Source organism: Rhincodon typus, chromosome 10 (assembly GCF_021869965.1).
Source record: "Rhincodon typus isolate 14 chromosome 10, sRhiTyp1.1, whole genome shotgun sequence".
Classification (NCBI taxonomy): Eukaryota; Metazoa; Chordata; class Chondrichthyes; order Orectolobiformes; family Rhincodontidae; genus Rhincodon; species Rhincodon typus.
Window position 1 is genome coordinate 38,187,549 of NC_063341.1, and position 13,839 is coordinate 38,201,387.

The 13,839-nt window shown below is 39.1% G+C and overlaps 1 protein-coding gene across 1 annotated transcript in view; it reads right to left on the bottom strand.

The window, feature by feature from the left end:
- frem1b (Fras1 related extracellular matrix 1b) overlaps positions 1–13,839 on the bottom strand; it is a 188,316-nt gene that overhangs the window by 160,855 nt on the left and 13,622 nt on the right. The gene's annotated exons all lie outside the window — the stretch shown is intronic.

A 13,839-nucleotide genomic window follows, 5' to 3' on the forward strand; every position in this document is an offset into this window, starting at 1 on the left:
AAACAACATTTCAACAGTTCATTGATACTTGCAACATTTCAAACATTTTCATGATTTCATTTACAGAAAAATATCAGAACCAAATATTTTTAAGACTATAGGATATAGGAGCAGAGGAAGGCCTTTTCGTCAATCGAGTCTGCTCCACCATTCAATGAAATCATGGTGATCTCATAATCCTCAATTCCACTTTCCTGCCTTTTCCTTATAACTCTTGATTGCCTTACTAGTTAAAAATCTGGCTATCTCAGCCTTGGGTATACTTAATGACTCAGCCTTGATAGCCCTCTGTTGTGAAGAACTACAGACTCACTATAGTGTGAAAGAAGAAATTTCTTCTTACCTCTATCTTAAATGGGTAACCCCATACTCTGAGATTATGCCCACTGGACTTAGACTGTACCACAGGAGGAATCAACCTGTATACATTTACTCTGTCAAGCATCCTAAGAATCTTATATGTTTCAATGAGGTTTCCTCTAATTCTTCTAAACTACAATGGCACAAATGCACCCTACACAACTATCTCCTCACAAGAAAATCTCTCCATTCCTGGAAATAATATAGTAAAAATTCTGTCAACGTTCAATGTGAGACTATCTTTTCTTAGATAAGGGGACAAATCTGTCCACAATATTCTAAATGTGGTCTGACTAATGCCTGGTAAATTTTAGCAAGACTTTCTTATTTTTATATTCGATTCCCTTTGAAATTAAGGTCAATAACCCATTTGTCTTCCCTAATACCCGCTGAACATGGATTCTAGTTTTCCGTCGTCCATACACTAGTATCCCTGACTCTCTTTGTGCTGCAGCTTTCTGCAACCTCTCCCCATTTAAATAATATTCAGCTCTTCTATTAATTTTTGCCAAAGTGCAGAACCTCACATGTCCCCACATTATATTCCATCTGCCGAGTTTTTGCCCAGTCACTTAACCTGTCTATATCCCCATGTAGACTCTGTGTCATCCCCACCACTGGAGTTTGCACCTATTTTATGCCAGTTTTATGTTCATTTTTGTTGTTAAGACAAACTCCCCATGCCAACCTCTGCAGCTTAATAAACTTTACACATCAATATACCCCCATGACTCCATGCCAAATTATGAATTTTGTGTCTTCATCAATCCTTTGACAGCTTAGTGGTAACTCCATGTCAACTCATTTTCCCCACCTACCAACATTTAACCTTTCACCTCTCATACAACTCCCCTAATATCCACATAGGGCCAACCTTAGGACTTTTGCACAGATGAGAAAAAAATTGAGGTCCATTAAATAAATTAAGTATATTGCAGACTTCATTACATTGAGAAAAACACTTGTATTCATAAAAAGAAATACATTACTTTTAAATTATTTTACCTCTAAAAATTATTACAGAAAGTATTTAATTCAATTGTATCTAGCATTGGAGTTCTAAGTTCTAGATCAAAGAGTCCAAAACCTCTTGCAGCTGTCAATCATATTATGAAATGGAAGGCACCCCGCTATGTTAATGGAACCATGTGAAATCAGTCATGTTGCACTAATCCAGGAATGGAAATCCTCTGATTAATATCAACAGACATATTGAAATAGAAAGTGTTTTTTAAAAGAACTCTTTACACATTCTTCTTCAAAAATTAAAGAGCCTGGTGTTTTAAATGCCTTGACCGTTTACAGAGTCTTGAAAGTTCTTTGACAGTCCCGATGTGTTTCTGCACTTTTATCCACAAGCATGTCTAATTTTAACAATCCCAAAAAGCACTTGACCTCTCCCAGATAGTGTCTTATTTCCATCAAAGATCAGTTTACCACCCCTAATGTGACCTGGGATCAAATTCAAAAGGGCACTTTTCTTTCCAAAGAGCATCCTGGCTTTCCAAATGAATCCACAAGGTTCAGACCTACACTTAAGTTGGGCTAAATGGCGCACTTTGAGTTTCATGCAGGCAAGTACTTCCCCAGAATCATGCAGATGTGAAGGCAGCTGATGGCTTGAATGGCCACCTGTCTCTGCCAATTGTATGACACTATTCCTATCCCCCTGATAATGGGGAACTATGTGTTTTGGTGGAGGACTTAGGATTTCCAAAAACTCCTGATATTTTTGCCAAACCAGAGAGGTTCTTGAACATGGTGAAAATCTGAGCCTATGTGTCCTTATGAATTTCACTTTCACTTTTTCTTCTGCTATGTCTCAATCCTTCATGTTTAAAACTAATCATCTTGTGGTGTCTTATGTCACTTCCAGTTCCCACATTGATATGCTTGTGGTCTAATTGGGGCTGACCTTAAATTTGTGCGATACTTGACAGCTACAAGCAATAGAAACCAATGGAAATAGCAACTTGTAGAGGTTTAACAGAGTTGCTGACAAAATATCACTTGTTTTACTCTCACGCCTAAGGTCAACTTCCACTCAATTGTATGAAACTGTAAATTTAATAGTGACAAATAGTAACAAATTAGGGCAATTTTGAGCAACAGATCAACAACTAGACGAAAATAGTTAATACTAATTTCATATAACTTTGCTTTTTACATGACAAAAGAAAACAGCTTTCTAAGAAAACAGTTGTATAATTGATGGCAATGCAATTGCACACTGACATTGAAAATACATTAAAAAATACTGGATTTTAAGCAGGTATTCACTGTTCCAGAGAATTGATATAAAATTATAAAATACAGTTTGAAAATAGCAAATTCCTTTTGAATTTTCATTATTCGATAAAATAGGGAGCAATTTTAGGCACTTAAAATAGTTACATTCTACACAAGTCCAAAGATACAAATGATAACTTTTATTTGCCGCTTTTACTGGCATCTCGTTCGAACTGTTCTGCACTTCCTACAGTATCTAGATCTGAAATGTGTACACATACCAGATGGCTGAATTTCCTCAGGCAAGAACACCTCTTAGTTCTTCTTTCATTGCACTTTTTACTTCACCTACTGTAGTTAGCTTTCTAAATCCCAAATTAATAAGAGGATGCCAAAATGGTTGATTTTTTGTGCCAGATTTGGCTTTAAGGTCTTTTCCAATATCAAAAATGCAGAGATTCTAAATAAAGAATGTAGCAATAGAGCATCATCACATTAGAATTCATGTTTCCTTCAGCAGTATCTCTTCACAAATTCTCAATTTAGCTGAACACTCTGCGAACTGTAGGAAAATGTTACTGAAAACAAATAAATTGTTCTGTTCTGAAGAAACTGAGTTACCAGTTTCAATGCTTCACTACATAGTATCTCCAATTAAGTAATGTGTTTTTTCACTGTACAACATATGTATCATCTTTGAATTATATCCTATTTCATTTCTTTGGACTCTTTTGAAATAAGTTCTATAATGCAAGCATTTAGCAACTATTGTACTCCATATAAATTATGAAAATTCATTATCTGGTTAATAATAATTTTCTCATGCTCAACAATAAATGATTTATATTTCTTTAAAGCCTTTCATGTACAAAACATGTCAAAGTAGTTATCAGTTGCAAAAGGATGGAAAGGTTTGGGGTGCGATTTGAACATATGTTTAATGGTTTTGATTTTGCAAAGTTGTTTGAATAAAAAGCAAGTAAAAGGTGTCATGGAGAACCTGAGAGTATATGGCCCAATTAGCTGAAAGCCGACCTACAGTAAATAGAATAGTAGGGCAGAGGAATATAAAAAGACAAGAGTGAGAAGAGCGCTAGTGTGCCCTGGTGCAGGCAGCAATCTTTTAAAACAGGTGGCAGTGTGAATTTAACACGTTACTTTTGTCACAATGATTGGGTTCAAGTTAATCACAATCCCCATACTTGTTTTAATGGGTTATTCAATTTGTTTCCAAAGGTGAATAGGCCATGTGAAGAACTATTTCATACAATCTAAGGAAGACCAATTGTTTGTTGATCAATGGTGCAATGACAAAAAAACCCAAAAAAACCTGTACAGTGTGAAGGGTAGAGAGTAATTGTTTCTAATTTAACATAAGATAATCTCTTAATTAGCTCCCTTCCATTTTGTTGAAGTAAATCTTCCTTAAGTTTTAAATTGGGCAGTGTTGATTTCAAAGATCTTTTTTTTAAAAACTTAATCATAGTGAATAACAATTTCATTTGTTTTAATTATAGAGACCCTTTCTGCTTATCCATTTCTTCCATTTGGTTTATGCGTAGTGTACAGTTGAGGGTTAATTGTATTCTTACTCCAAGAATTCCTAAGGAGCATGTGCTAAAGGTTCAATGTCAGTGTGGCATCAGATCAAGTAGAAGTAGAGTCTGAGACTGTAAGGCTGCAAAAGTATGTTCTCTCTTTCCATTTCTTTTAAAAATTGCATTACCAAATTTTATTAAAGTTCACTTACAGACTACGCTTTACTACATGGTAGCACACAGTGACTGAACCAACAGAAAAAAGAAGCAAGTGAAAATAACAGCCCAAAGTGAAACCCAGTGATAGTACAGCATCTACAGAAAAACCACAAGGCAAACCCCAATTCAAACCCAGATGTGGTAGAAATGCCAGACTACAAGATCAGTGGTCATAGGGGCCAGTGAATAATGGGCTTGATGGTCTAGCTAGGCACCAAACAATGGGGAGACACCCATGTAAAAGCTGAAAAAAATAGAGCAGAAGATTCACAATGGAGAATGCGCCAAGCGCAAGGAACAAGAAAATGAAAAATCAGTTGGCCACAGTGAATAAACCATTACAGAAAATTGAAGGTACTCACCGGAAAGGAAAGAAACAAGCACTCAGAAAATTCACCAATGCAGACACATGACAAAAGGCACTATTTAGGAAGCTTGACAGAGGAACCCAATCCAACCAGTTTTATATACAGTTACAAAGACAAAGAGGTGGAGATCAGAGATCAGCTGCAGCAGCAACAGCAATATAGAGAATTAACCAAAGGTCACAGCATTCAGTGGGTGTCCCACTAGTAGAGGGCACAGAGGGGTTGGATTGAATCTTGCATTACTGTCTTGATTAGATGGAGCTACGTTTGTGGTTTTAAATATACGTTGGTCAGCTGATTCCAGAGATGCTGAAGTCCATTCATCATACTAGAAATTACTGTCTGTGGCGAGCATTACAGCCCTAGGACAACAAAAGAGTCATGTAGAACTTCTTTTCACAAAAAGGGTAAAATGCTCCAAACTAGAGGCTGATGAGGACATCGTTACAGGGGTTTAGGTTGTCCATTTAATTATATTCAGTTGTTATGCATTCAGACCTCCCTGCTGTGTCCTCTGAGGAAAATCATCTTAAGGAGGTAAACATGCAACCGCAGTAACTGCAGCCATATTTAGATGGAAATGTTCCTCACTACGTAGAATGCTGAACCACTATAGAGAATCACCATAATAAAAAGAAACTTAGCCCAAAGTTTCAAAGGCAGTCAAATTTTTCATGTGTTAATTGATTACAAAGTTCTTTTCTTGAAAGATGGCTTGCCAACTCTGTTACTTCTAAACTGTGCTCCCTTAGTGGTTTCAGGAGAAGTCATGGAAGGCTGATATTGCTTATGTTGGAACCGTTAAGATGGTCAATGCCAGCAACATCTGCAGACTGGAGCAGTTTGTCTGTTGGTGGGGCAATCTGGCCCAATAGACTCTCTGTCACTGTCGGATGGTGGACAAAGTAAAATGTTGGCTTTCAGAGTGAGAGCAGCATATGCTATTCTGAATTCTAATATAACAAGATAAAGGGCATATTAATAGCATTGGTGATGGAGATCTGCTGTCCTCACCTGGTTTGGCATACAGTGGCCAAGCACAAAAATTTAATTGATTCTTATTTGCCCTAAGAAATGTCCTCCTGACTAACATCTCATAGAGTCCCGATAGTGCGGAAGAGGGACATTCAGCCCTTCGAGTCCACACTGACTTTCTGAAGAGCATCCCACCCAGACCCTAATCACTATAACCCTGCATTTCCCATGGCTAAGCCACCTAGCCCTGCACATATTTGGACTGTGGGAAGAAACCCATGCCCACACTGGGAGGATGTGCAAACTCCACACAGACAGTCCCTCCAGGATGGAATCAAACCCAGGTCCCTGGTACTGTGAGGCAGCTGTGCTAACCACTGAGCCACTGGGCTTGTGCTGTCTCACAGACTATTCAAGTAAAGCCTAACATAGTCATAGTCATGGAATCATACTTTACAGACCATGTCCCAAACACCATCATCAAGCAGGATACCAACCAGCAACAAGCAAGATAGACATAACGGAGATGGCAGAATAGTATTATACAGTCAGAAGGAAATCAGTCTTGAGAGGCTCCAGACCCCGGGAAGTCTCATGACATCTGGTTAAACATGAGTAAGAAAATCTCCTGTTTATTACTTACGACACCACTTTAGCTGATGAATCAATACATTTCCATGTTAAATATCACTTGGATGAAGCATTGAGGGTGGCAAGAGCAAAGAGCATACTGGATGGGAGATTTCATTATCCATTAGCTGGACTGGCTCAGTAGCACTACTGTTAACGGAGCACAATAAATTATAAAGGACACAACTGCTAGACTGGCTGTGCAGCAGGTTGTGATAGAATGCATAAGAGGGGAGAGAAAACACATTGACCTCAGCCGCACTGGTCAACCTAAATGGGAGATACTTTTAAACAGATCTCGCAACTCAATACTGGGAATTGATGATAGCTGATTCAGCATGTACTAGGCAGAGCTAACTGTTCCTACATCCAATGGATCAGATTTAAGCTCTGTAGTACTGCCAGATCCAGTCATGAATGGTGGTAGACCATCATATCACTATCAGGAGGTGGAGGGTCCACAAGTATGCCTATTATTAACAATGAGCGAGTCCAGTAAAAGACAAGGTTGAAGCATTCACATTCATGTTCCGAAGCAGTGCCAAGTGTATAATCCATCTTGGCCTCCTCCCAAGGTCCCCAGTATCACAGATGTTAGTCTATACCTAATTTGATTCATTTCTGATAGTATCAAGAAAGGGCCAAAGACACTGGACAACAGCCAACATTCCAGCAAAAGTACTGTAGACATGCTCCAGAACTAGCCATATCCCGAAGTACGCAGTTCCATTACAGCTACAACATTAGCATCAAACTGATAATGTGGAAAATTACACATGTATGTCCTGTGCCAACACAAATCCAACCCAACCAATTTCCATCCTTTAGCTCCATTCTGACTTATCTGCATGTGATCAAAAAGGGGCCATTGACAGTTAAACAAATCCCACTCAGCAATAATGTGCTGACTTGACAATGAGCTTGAGTTCTACCGAGGTCACTCAGCTCCTTACAGCCTTGGACCAAACAAGGACAGAAGAACTGATCTCAAAACGGTGAGATCAGTGTGACATCTCAAGGACTACAGCAGTTCAAGAAGGAATTCACCATCACCTTCTCAAGGATAATTTGGGATGGATATAAATGCTGCCTTAGCAGATAACACCAACATTCCAAGAATTAAGTGAAATAGAATTTCTATTTCACACTGCTACTCCCAAGGGTTAGGGTTGGGGTTAGGGGTCTAGAATCAGCCCATCTACTAATTAGTTTGAGAGCAGACTATTGAAGAAGAGTGATGCTTTGAAAGCTCCTATTCATTTGGTCCATCAATCTGTTCAAGGTAGACACATGTACCTCCAAGTAAAAGAGCACAGGTTGGAGTGAAGAACCTGCTTGATATGTTTCAGATTTCCACCAAAGCCACAACATTGTGGCCATTGAATCCTACTGTGAGAGCTCAGCAGTAGTGCTTCTTGGACCATGCTGCCACAATAGCCTGCAGAATACAAAGATCTTGACATTTAACACCACATTGAAAATGGGCTCCTACATATTTTCAGTCCTGGCAAAAAAAATACCTCTTGGTAGGCCTTCCATGACCTGACAGAAGCATTTGGTTGAAGTAGTTTTCTTGTGCTTACTTGTTCCCTGAGTTCTTCAACTTTGCCCTATTGAACAGAGCTAGAAGGAACTTTGGTCTTCAATGAGCTGTGTTCCATTCTGTCCTTGCTACAAGTACCTACTGATTTAGTCGCATTAGGACTGCTGATTAAACTGCTTGAATTCTTGAACAACAAAATGGATTTTTCTGTTGTTTACCTGAGTTTTGCAGTTATGGCTCTACATATTTAAGCAGCTTCATGTTTGTTTAGATGGGTGAGGTGTTCACCCATTTAAAGGCCTTCTTAAATACTGATTCAAGTCGGATTTGGGCATCAAATGGGCAGCTGAGATTGAGACAATCCAACTTTCCATCATTTGCAAACCAGATGGCCTCTCCTGCACTTCTACATCATATTTCATTAAGGCCAAATTTCAGAGTTCTCCCTCTCTTTTACAGGATTGTGTCAGCTTTTGCTAGGTATGTTTTGATGAGTAGCTTGGTGTGTGTGTCATCACAGTAGAAAGATATCCCTAATTATGGCACAATGTCATCACAATGCAACAAATTAATTTTAAAAAACCTTGCATTCACAAACACAAACCATTAAGTATTCATTTTTTAGGCTTTTCCAGCATTGTCATTCAATTGCATACTGTTGCTATCATTTTACTACTTAAATGAATTAAGAATAATTAGTTTCCAGACATGTAATGGCTTTAATCAGACAGCAAGAAATCATCGACTTCAATTAAAGAGGTAGTCTTAACAAGGCCATTTAACTAATTACCTCTGCTGTCTGACAATGACTGTTAGGCTGGCTGTTAGTCTCTTTTGTCTGCTTCACAATAATATTTCAATTACTGCTACGTTCCCATTGCATAAACATCTGGGAAGGCAGTAGAAACAGAATATTGTAATCCTCATAATTTATACAACCTGCAATATCAATAAATCTAAATATTGTTGCTATTCGTTACTCTCTATTGGCTAGCTCCCAAAGTGACCATATTCTTTCTGTTGGCGAGTGAGCTTAACCTCTAAAGGTCATGTTTAAATTAGAGCTTTTCATTTTCAGCAAACAGATGTCTAGCTGTCAGGTCCATTCAATCGAAAGCTGAGGTTGGCTGTTCATGTGCCTGTCAGTAGATCGAAAGCAAACTCCTGACTGATGAACAAAGAAAGCAAATAGTTTGATCAAAGTCCACCTTTAAAGAGATCTGATTCAAAAAGGCTTGGTAAAGGGATTACCACTGCAGGCTAACAACAGACATGCCTCGCACATGATCTCCTGCTGAGACTTTCAAATCTCGCGGCTTCTTTCTTAAGTGGAGCCAACATGTATATTCAAGAGAATGAGGAGGGGTTGGGGCTAGGGACAGGAGCACCATCCAAAAGCACAATATTAGTTTACATGTGTTTGCTGATGATACCCAGGTATACCTCACCACCATCTCTCTCAACTCATCCACTGTGACTAAATTATGCAGCCTCCTTATCCAATAATGATGACAGACATTTCCTTCAAATAAATATTGAGAAAACTGAAGCATTATTTTCAGTCCCCATGCTAACCTCTGTGTCCTTGCTCCAACTCCATCCCTACCTAATGCTAAGACAGTTTGTTTGCAATTCTGGCGTCATGTTTGATCCCAAGTTCAGCTACTGACCTCATATTTCTCATCATGTCATCCATAAGATATGCCCATTTCTATCTCTATCACTTGACCTGACTTCATCCTGTCTCAGCTTATTTACAATTCAAATTCTCTTTCTTTAAATTGTAATTATTCCAGTGCAGTCCTGACTGATCTTCGACGTTTTACACTCTGAAAACTTGAGTTCATGCAAAGCTGCTGCCCTTGTCCTAACGTGCAGCAAGTTGTGTTCCACTATTACCCTGTTCTGCATGAGCTCCATTGGAGCCTGGTCTAGCATCACCTTAATTTTAAAATTTTCACCTACATTTTCAAATCACTATTTGGCCTTGCCCAGCCTTAACTCCTCCAAGCTCCTCGAACATCCAAGATATTTGCATCCTCTAATTCATTCTTCTCCATTCTAAACCATGATTACTCTGCCATTGTTGGCAGTGCCTTTGGTAGCCTTGTTTGTGAGCTCTAGAATTTCCACCCTTTGCTTCCCCATCTGACTACCTCAATTTTCTCCTTCATTAACATTTACCTCTTTGACTAAGGGTTTAGTCATCTGACTTAATCTGCTTAAGGCTGTTTTATAAGGCTACATATATGTATTGTTGTTATTGTTGCTGTAAATTGGAACGAGCGCAGCTTCTGCCTACGCTGAATTTGGCTGAAAAGTGTATTTTGTTTGTCTTTTGATGAATTCAGAGATGGCATCAAGGAGCCCCAAAAAAATTGGAGTCAATGGGAACACTGGAAAAACACACCACTGTTGCAGTCATACCTATCACCAGGGATAAAAATGCTCTTTCTGTTTTGAGCAGTCCTCATGACATTTTTCAAGGACTACCCTTTGACTTTTGGAGGCTACCTTTTTTTTTGTTTTCAAAGGCTATCTTTTCATTCTTATTAACTCATTTACTAGGTGATGATATCACATACTAATAAAAGTCTATGAGAGATAGTAGGAACTGCAGATGCTGGAAAATCTGAGATAACAAGGTGTAGAGCTGGATGAACACAGCAGGACAAGCAGCATCATAGCAGCAGGAAGGCTGACGTTTCTGGCCTAGACCCTTCATCAGAAAAAGATGATGAAGGGTCTAGGTCCAAAACGTCAGCATTCCTGCTCCTATGATGCTGCTTGGCCTGCTGTGTTCATCCAGCTCTACACCTTGTTATCTCTAACAAAAGTCTTTTGTGTTTGTGTTTACATATATGCTGTATTTGGAATCACAGACAAGCAGAATTAACCTCATTAACAGCTGTTATAGTGGATGATTCGGGTAGCTCTTACTTTCACAGTTAAGGGGCTGTTCAGAGATTTTTTGTTCAGCATTAGCTGAAAGGAGTTTATCCAGTTTCTTACAATTGCATTGTTGCTGATTTGAACTGTTTTCAAGCAATCACAGGTTTCATTTCATTTTACCTGTTCACATAGAGGAATCAAGTGGAATTTTTTAGCTGTGTCCCTTCATAGCTCACTTTAAGACAATGGAACTTGAACCAAAAGCTGGCATACTAGCACACACGCCCTCAATCACATTAGCACATAGAGACAAGGGGCTGCAGATGGTTTTTAACTTGCTTTCTTATGTATTCCTGGAAAGGTAAAACACAAACATGTTTTTCACCCAGAACAATCTTTCTTTCAACTCATATCATGTCTGCAGTCTGCAACACAACCCACTGGAGATCACAGTTCAGTTTTTTAAATAGCATCTTTCCCTTTGAAGTGTTTTCTAACGTTCTCTTGACAATCTACATATCCACATGTCATGATTCTTCTCAGGACTCAGTGTAACACATACAGGATTGTTAGTCAGCCATTGAACTTACATCCTCAACCATCTTTTGGCTTGTACTTATGTCTTTTTAAAAACATACATTGTCCTTAAAAATTTAATATATTGTAAAAGGTTACTGTCGAGAAGGAAAGTATTAATTTCCTAGACACCATAGTCTTTAATCATTACAAGATAACAGGAATAAGCAAATTTTTTTTTAAAAAAAATAACTGGCACACACTTCTGCATATAAAAAGCCATCACCTTAAGCATTTGTTCCACAGACTGATCAGGTCTCAACTAACGAGTTTCTATTACACATGCACAATGCTGTAATATTTTAACCGGACAATTACAAGTCCATTCACAGCTTCTCAGATCTCAATCTAAAATTTAAATTTAACAATCAACCATGTTCATGATAATAGAATCCATTACTTGCATTTTTCCAAATATAGTACTTCCACATCAAGTTGCAAGGAATTCATGAACTCAGCTTTGAAGAGTTCTTGGATTTCTTGATTTATTTAGCTGAGTATTCATTTTGGTTTGATCAGATTTGAAACTATTCTCCCTCTTTTGCAGCTTCCCTCTTCACCCATTTCTTTCTTGCAGCCCTTCCTTCCACTCCACACCTCTACTAACCTGCATCAACTCTCACACTCTTGCAGCCCCTTCTCCTATCCCTCCTTACAGTCACCTTCCCCCTTCACTGAATCCTTCTTCTCTCTCTCTCCAAACATTTGTTCAACTGTCTCTTTCTCCCATCCCTGAACACCTCTGGCTCTGCCCCAAATGAGGGGCATAAACCCAGCAAATGGCCTTTCCAGCCCTGGAAAAGGACCATCCAGCATTCCAGCCAATGGTCTTTACTGCTCTCAGCAACATTCCATCCTTCCATCCTCACCCCAGCTCTTAACTATTGGCCTTTGGCTCCTGGCTTTCAGCCTCTGGTTTCCCCATTGAGTCCTTCAGCAGCAGCACAGACTTTCTGATTTGCTCATAGTTCCTGCATTCGTGAATTGTTCATTTCCCAGGATTGCTGCTGATAGGCTCACCAGTGAAGCATTCAGAATGAGAGAGAACCAGTCTATGATTGGAGAGCAGGTCCTCACCCATTTCCTTCCATTCTATTTATTGTGGGAGTCAATTTCCCCCATAACCAATTTTGAGATGTCTGGATGGAATCATCTGCTGTCCATATGCATTTTGAGCTAGTGCAAAGGAAGATGACTGTGGTTGGTGGAGGTCAGTCATCACAGCCCCAGGACATCTCTGCAGGAGTTCCTCAAGGTAGAGTTCTAGGTCTAACCATCTTCAGCTGCTTCATGAATGGCTTTTCCTCCATCATAATGTCAGAAGTGGGGATGTTTGCCAATGATTGCACAATGTTCAGTAACATTCGGTACTCAGCAAACATATCCATATGGAGCAAGACCTGGACCAATATCCAGGCTTGGGCTGATAATTAGCAAGTAGCAATCATGCAAACAAGTACCAGGGAATTACTACGTCCAACAAGAAAGAATCTAACTACATCCTTCAACGTTCTGTTGCATTACTATCGCTGAATTCCCTACTATTGCTGAATTCCTTACTATCAATATCCTTGTGTGTTAGCATTGTACAGAAACTAAACTAGGGCAACCTTGAAAATACTATGGTTACAAAAGTAGACCAGAGGCTAGGAGCACGAGTAACTCAAATTCTGTCTCTTCTATGCTATTCACCAGGCTGGAGTTAAGAGCATTATGGAATACTCCACACTTGCCTGGTTAAGTGCATCTCCAACAACATTCGAGAATCACAACACCATCCAGAAGAAAGCAACGCATTGGCATATGCCATCCACCACCTTCAATACTTACATCCTTCACCTCTAAATGCATAGTGTCACCACCAACCACAGTGTGGCAGCAGCGTGTACCATCTATAAGGTATACAGCAGGAATCATTGCTCCTTTCACTACAGCTTTCAAATCCATGACCTTTGCCACCTTGATGGACAATGGCCTGGGTGAGTGCAACACTCAAGAAGTTCAACATAGTCTAATGAAAAATCACTTACTCGATTGGCACCCCATTCATCACCTTGAACATTCATTCTCTACACTAATGATGCATGATGGCAACATTGTTTACCATGTACAAGATGCACCGGAGCAACTCACTCAGGCTCCTTTGACAACATCTTCCAAACCTGTGACCTGTATGACCCAGAAGGACAAGGGCAGCAGGTGTATGGGAATAGCACCACCTGCAATTTCTCCTGCAGAAAACATTTTACATTTACCATGTTTAAAAACCTTTGCATTGTGTTACAAGTAGATAGTGGGATTTATTCTGTTTCATCTTCACTTCTTTTGTTAACAAATGTGTTTTATTATTAAATCAAAATCTGTGACATTGTGTGTTTATGTTTCAGCAACATAACGCTTTGTTAAAACTAAAATAAATCATATTATAATCTTACAAGACAAATTTCAGACTGCGATCTGATATGTCCAGTAATATCATCAGCTGGTATCATATATTATGAAATAATTT